The 7,357-nt window shown below is 28.9% G+C and overlaps 2 long non-coding RNA genes across 3 annotated transcripts; one reads left to right on the top strand and one right to left on the bottom strand.

The window, feature by feature from the left end:
- Nucleotides 1-690: 690 nt before the first annotated feature.
- On the bottom strand, nucleotides 691-6,332 carry LOC112274930 (uncharacterized). The gene is made up of 3 exons (XR_002967585.3): nucleotides 4,717-6,332; nucleotides 3,989-4,084; nucleotides 691-3,582 (listed from the first exon to the last, which is right to left on the bottom strand). It is a non-coding gene; the product is annotated as an uncharacterized LOC112274930 (long non-coding RNA).
- Nucleotides 3,541-4,590, top strand: LOC141044741 (uncharacterized). 2 transcript variants are annotated; one of them, XR_012216415.2, is made up of 2 exons: nucleotides 3,541-3,603; nucleotides 3,849-4,590. It is a non-coding gene; the product is annotated as an uncharacterized LOC141044741 (long non-coding RNA). The 2 variants fall into 2 exon arrangements; XR_016499931.1 differs by having other exon boundaries at nucleotides 3,582-3,763.
- Nucleotides 6,333-7,357: the final 1,025 nt, after the last annotated feature.

Raw genomic sequence — 7,357 nt, 5'->3', positions numbered from 1 at the left:
TGTATATATAATTATAATATATATAGTACCTTCCAATAAGTGATATCATTCTTAGAAATAATCTATAATTGTAAGAAGCTCTTTATTATGAATTTCATAATTAATTTCTATTACTCAAAACTTTTTAGAATAAAATTTAATTAAATAGAGCTTTCTATCTTTTTCAATCTGTGATAGTATAGTTTCTAATACAAATTCAAAAGCATTAGTTTCCAAATAAAAAGCCTTCATAAAATTTAGATGTAATAAGATTGGAGCTATTGTAAATTTTCTCTTCAAATCTTAAAAAGCCTTTTGTGTTTGAGGTCTTCATTCCAATCTATCTTTGGATGTCAACGAAGTGAGAAGAATAATAATTTGGAAGTAACTCTTGATAAATATTCAATAAAAACTAGCAAATAATCAACATAAATTTATAAAGATCCATCTTTTTTCTTCACAAAAAGTATTGGTATACTTACTAGAGATTTGGAATGCCAAATAAAATTCTTTGCAATATTTTTGTAGATATAATCTTTCAATATGAAAAGATTGTTTTATAATAGACTGTAGATTGGTCCAAATGGTGGTTGAGCCTCTTCTTAAAGATCAATGGCACAATCATATGATCAATGTTTTAGTAATATGTCAACATTTGTTTGTTTGTTTATTTGTTTGTTTATTTTTTTTTTATTTTTTTATTTTTTTAAAGACATCTTGAAACTCTGTATACTGCTTTGCAATAGCTACTAGTAAGCTTACTTCTTCACAAGTTGGAGTTATATAAATAACAAATGATATTTCTTTCTTAGTCTTCTTTACAAAAGTTCTTATTTTTAGTAAATAAAACTTTATTGTTGATGATTTTTTGATAGATTTTATTCAAAAGAATTCTATAGAAAATTTACTCTTATAAAATCTCCAATCTATAGATGGATTATATCTTTTTAATCATGAAAGTCTTAGAATGATAGAATTAGATGGAATTTTAATAATATTAAATACTATTTTACTACTATGGCCTTTAAATCATATTTTTAGTGGTATGATTTTATGAATAACATTACTTGAAGATAAAAGTCGACTATCTATTATTTCTACATATATAGTTTTTGACTTCTGTACTAAAAGAATTTTATGAAGTTTAAAAAAATTTTCGTGTAAAAAATAAGAAAATAATCTTGAATCTAATAAGGTATTTCTTTGAAGTTTTTATAGACTAAAAAATAAAGGTATAATAAAAAAACAAGCAAGTTGGGCAAAGAAAGAGGAACCTTAATGAATTTGAGGTATTAGAATATTCAACTATACAAACTTTATTGTAGTTGGGCCTCTTCAATTTCTTTAAGAATCATACTTTTAGTCTTAATTGTATGTTGTTTCTTTATACAGTTTATAGATTTGTGGCCTTTTTCACCATAATTCAAGCATTAGTCTTATTTAGATTGACAATTCTTCTTTTTTATTTTAAAAAGTTTAAACCATATCATATTAATTTTTATATTCTCATCTTTGAAATGTAGAAGTAATATATTTGTAGAAGCAGTAAAGTACAAATTTTTAGTCATTGTTTTGTCAAAGTCTATGAGTGTTGATCTTGACGGCATTGAAATAATTGATTATTGTACTTCACAGCTTGATTGATAGCTTCATTGAGTATTTGAAGATCAAGTAATGATAATAATAGATCTTCTACATGATTCTTTAGTCTCTAATAGAATTGACTCATAAGTGCTTGTTAATACTAATTGATGTTATAAGCCAATTATCTAAAATTGGATGCATAAATTGAAGTAAAGCGTGATCTTTGACGTAATGAATAAATCTTTATTATTGTTCATTCAGCCTTATCATGTTTTCCAAATGCCTCCATTAATGCTTCTAAAAAAGTTTTAAAGTTGCTCAAAGTTAGAAATCTTTTTTCAAATAAAAGAGCAAACTAAGATAACGCTCATCTTGTGAGCAAGATTCCAACTAAACCAACTTAAAACTCCTTTGCTGAATAGCACTCAGATTGTAGAAAAATTACTAATCAAATTTGATTAATAAATCTTTGAAACTTTGAGTATGTATAATCAAACATTTATAGAAGACTAATTTGAGGCTTCTTATTTTTTGAATAGATGATTTTTTTTGTTAAATTATAGGTACTACTACCTCCTTGGATGTAGAAGCTTGAGAAAGTAGTTGCATCATAGGCTAACTTACTCTAGGTCTTGCATCACTATAAAATCTTGCAAATTTTTTTTCAATTTCAATAATTCTACAAGCTAAAGCATTCAATATATTCATAATAACATCTAACTTAGATTTGAGAGACTTAACTATACTAATATCTTTATCTCTAACCATCCTAAAATAATAAATAAAAAATAAATTTCTAAATAATACCAATTTAGAAAAAGGTACTACGCAATCTTTAAGCGCTTAGATACCTTCAAGAAGAGGAGTAATTTACTCTCTATCAAGAAGGATCAAATTCTAGTATTAATAAAAAAACAATCTTGGCAAACTATCTTGGATACACTTTACAGGCAACCAAATAAGAAGTTGAGCAAAAGAGTTATAACAAAAAAACTAATAAAAACTTGATTAAATATAATGAGTACAAGATCAACACCAAGAGAGACAAGCTAAAGCTCCAAGAGATATTTTTTTGAGACTGAGGATTTTTTGAGTCTCAACTCTAATATATATTAGATATTAAGAAACTTCTCAGGAAGTTTTTATGTTGATTGAAGATGAAGCAACTTTGAAAAACTTCTTGAATAACTTCTTTAATCTTCTTAGAACTTCTTAGAATTTGTTGAAATATACTAAAAATATTTTAGAACACAATAGAATATTTAAAAAATATTTTAAGAATCTTCTTGCTGAATGTTTGCAACATCCACCTCTCTTATAATCATATGATTTAATCATGTTTTTGCTCATTTTCTTGTTGAAACTTTTCAATTCAACTTCTTGTTAGAACTTGTATATAATATATTTGTGACATCAAATAATATACCAAAATACTTGTAGTATGTCAAATATCTTTCAAATATCTACAACTCTATGTTATGATGTGTTTCCAATTTGTTCTTCACATTGCTTGCTATCCAATTGGCATGTTAATTACTCATGTGCTTAATATCAATCTATGTATACTTAAAGACAAATGTACTAATCACAAATTCATTTGAAGATGCAAATTGAGATTATTATTCATGCAATCTCCATTTACAATTGTAGTTGCAACACTTCACAATATACCTTATTTAGTCAGATTTGATATTGATTGTTTTGTAATACTTGCTAGAGCAATAGCTTCCTTCAATTTTTTACTACTATTGAATGTAATACCTACAATAAGGGCATTTGTCATTTTTAATTAAAAATTTTTGTTATCAAAAGACAAACCTTTTCAATATGAATGTGTCTATTGATGATATATGTCAATAGCATTTGTCATTTTGAATTAAAATTTTTTGTTAACAAAAGACATACCTTTTCAATATGAATGTGTCGATTGATGATATATGTCAATAGAGACTCTGGAGCATATAATTCCATGATGCTGCTTTAATGCCAAATTGGCTGGTTTGGCTATAAGTGTTTTATCTGCAACAAAGTGAACATAAGGTCACAATCTTGCTATGTTAGCCCAAAAATATAAATTACAAGTGTATGAAGGATGTTTAGAAGTTATTCTCCTCCAGTTCAACTTAAAATTTGACATAATTCGTTGAAAGGAATTTGCAAGCAGACAGTGCCAAGGCATGGACATACTGCTAGCAAACATGTAAATGAACTTGACAATTGGTCATCGAAGTTGCTACAAAGCAAGGTTCTGGATATGTGTTAACCTGATGTGGAATTGATAACAGGTGCTACTCGGAGGGGTGTTCAGTATTACAAACCTCAACAAACTTGCAGGAGCCGGTGAACAGAATTTAGCAACTAGGAGCTGCTGCAGAATGGGTTGGGGTACAAAATAGATTGGGGTAGGAAGAAGATGCAGACTCACCAACATTGGGAGTTCTGTGCCATGACTTCAAGTTGGGGCGATATAGTTGGGAGCACAAATGTGTGAAGAGACGGCACCGATGGCTTTGCGGCTGATCTGCAATACCCACATCTCCAAGACGACCCCGTTTTTGTCAAACCTTTGCAAATGAAATCAAAGAAAGTGCTTTCAAAAACTAAATAGCGTGTTTTGTTCACAATTAGAAACGAAAGGCAAAAGAATCATGAAGGAAATATAAATCACGCAGGAATGAAGGCCTGAGCGAACAATTCACGAAACATGCCGCAATCGAATGATGCAAGAATTGTGTGACACGTGTATACCCACACATTAACAAAAACAGTTCACGGAACAAAATAAAAAAGTCAAAAGAGCAGAATCCGCAACAAAACAATTACAATAAGCACAATGTTTAATACTTAAATCTCCCCTCTCACAAATAACCTCCATTGCCCAATATAACACAAATATAATCATCTTTATTACAAACTGGAACTCTTGTATACACTGAACAGTTCCTTTTAAAATTCCGATGCTCCTCTCAGACGTAAAAGTGAACCAAACTCGCAAATTTGAATAAAAACAGAACAATCATTTGGGCATATTCTATTAGGAGATCTTGCAATTGGTCAATAAAAGAATAGCGCACACAACTGCACAACATTCAAAAATAGTTTCAAGTACGATACCACAAAGAACAGAAAACAAACAAAAATTGAAAAACTCACTCTATTCTTAATCAAGCTCCCTCCGATCAACCCACACACACATCGCATGTCTTCAAGCACGTCGCATGACTCCAAGCACGCACAGTAGATGTTGAAAGGAGAATGAGATGCACCAAAGATGGTAGGAAAAGGAGAGGCTGAATATATAGAAAGAAGAAGCCTTTTTATTCCTGCTCTAAGCCCTAACTCTCCGGTTGATAGTCAAAGCCAATCACCTTTGTTCAAGCGTTAGTGACAAACTCGCCATTGGTGTATGCAATTCTCATAATTTGCCTTGTGTGATCCAATCGGTCCAGCTCCTGATCTTCTATATCCAACCAGTTGTCCATCTGGCACAGTGATGCTTGCTGAATTACCAGTAGTGAGTATTGGATCCACGCTCATTGTTTTCATGTAAGGTTTTCACTACGTCCGTGTAGCACGCAACAAATCATTCATCTCCGATTTTTCCTTGATCAAGTGTCTCTCCATGATTCCATATCTTGGTGCCTTATGTTTGTGACGTGGAGCCATTCAGTACTACTTTATCTCAACGCCGATTCATGACTCCATCAAATGATGTACCCATCAAGTATTACCAGTGGCTTAGTAAAGGCATCCTCTCTCACTGATTAAGTTCTTTAAAATGAGAATGAAATCCCAGTTGCTGCTAAGAGGGACAAAATACTAATAAAACATAAAAAATAAAAATGAAAATCACTAGTTTGTCTCCATATTCTTCCATAAGAAAGCACCAAAAAGATTGTCCTCCCCGTTGTCAAGGTCGATTCATCCATGAAGTAGCAGTTGCTACATCAGACTTAAGCTTGGTGTGAAGATCTACATTGGCGTGCTTTAGTATTCCTCAGAGGATTCAATCCTAGCTAGTTCACTTGACACATTTAGTCAAAAAGAAACACCAGGGTGTATTTCATGTGTGCATGTCTCAGGAGATTGTCAAAAAAATAGAATGCAAACAATTGTATATAGCTTCACCTGAAGTCAACAGTACCACCGGTTTTGTTTGAACTAGATGGGTGCTGCAAGCATGTGTTGTGTTTGTTCAATAAGTTCAATTCAAGCTTAAAATGAGATCTAGAATATTGTAATTTCAATGCAGTGACTGCAAGCTGCAATGAGAGCTCACAATTAGATGATGCCTGTCTCAGTGTAGTGACTACAAGTTGCAATTGGGATCTTTCATGAAACCCTAAGCATGGTCAGTGTGAAGGCCTCCTCATGCCCCTCCTCAATGTTTAAAATCAACAAAGAGGTGTGATGCCAGTAGCGGAGGGATGTGGATTCTATCCTTGGAAGTACCACGCCGCATATTTTGCGGCACTTGAATTGGGCCCCAAAATAGGCTAAAACAAGAGTTTTTTGATAACATATCAAATCCAGGGATATTTTTATGATTTCAACAATGTATTATACTATAAGAAAACTCAGGGGTACATGTGTAATTATCAAGAATACAAGAGTGTTCTTGATATTTCTAAATATTTTAGGGATACAATTGAAAAATTTCCTTTTTTTAATCTTATAGTTGCTCAATAGTTGTTTGAGAGTAGATGAGTAAAGAACAAGAGGATTAGTGGTAATAAAATATTTTATACTTTTAAAAAAACTAATAAGAAACTTTGGGGGATTACCAAAATATCTACATGTATAAAAAACTAAAAAAAGATTGATTGGTGCTAAATAGATAATTTTAAAAAAAATAATATGATCTTTTATAATTAGATTGGAGATAAAATTTGTTAAATGAATCAATGTATTATAATTTGATGAATAATTTGATATTTGATATAGAATTATTTAATTTATACTTCAAAAATAAAATAAAACTTAGCAAAAATATATTATATTATATTTCTTTATAATAATTCTACATTAGGTAGCAAGAATAAAAAGAAATTCTAAACATGTATTTTACGAAGGTTCAAAAATAAATCAAAAGATTAAACGAAATTTGAATTGTGTTCAAAGAATTTTAAAAATATTATAAAAAAACCTAAATACTATCTTGATTTAGTATTAATATGTATTATAATAATAGAATAATAGTTAATGGAAATAATTAAAAATCTAAAAATATTTTCAAAAGCTTTTAGTTCCTTTCAGATAATTAATTGTCTTGTGATTGGTTAATATTAAAGTTATAAGAAACCTAATTCAACTAATTTATTTAAAAAAAAAATCAAAGATTAAAATTATTTAAAAAAATTAGATCATATAGTTTGAAAAAAAATAATTTTATTATTAGAAAGATTATTAAATATATAAAAAATACTTTTGAAATTTTTATAATAGTAAAATTTTAAAAAAAACTTCCTAAATTATAATAAAGTTAGAAACTTTAAATTTTTTCTTTTAAATAATTTAGTCCCAAAATATTTGTTACATTTTGAGATAAAAAAAAGAAATCAATGAAAGAAGTATTAAAAGACATTTATATTCTTTTAATGATACATTAAATTTATTATTTATTATTATTTATATTAATTTTTTAAAAAATCTTATTGATTATTATTATTTTTAAATTAGAATTTTTAATACCAAAATTTTAAATTAAGAATATGACTATTTTGAATCAATAAATAATATGCTATTAGATTTTTTTGTTTTTATTTTATTTTAATATAATGATTGGCAAGATATT

The sequence above is a fragment of the Physcomitrium patens genome, chromosome 22 (genome assembly GCF_059467195.1).
Source record: "Physcomitrium patens ecotype Gransden chromosome 22, ASM5946719v1, whole genome shotgun sequence".
In the NCBI taxonomy this organism is placed as follows: domain Eukaryota; kingdom Viridiplantae; phylum Streptophyta; class Bryopsida; order Funariales; family Funariaceae; genus Physcomitrium; species Physcomitrium patens.
Note: the sequence above shows the minus strand (reverse complement) of the source record. Positions and strands in the feature narration are given on the sequence as shown.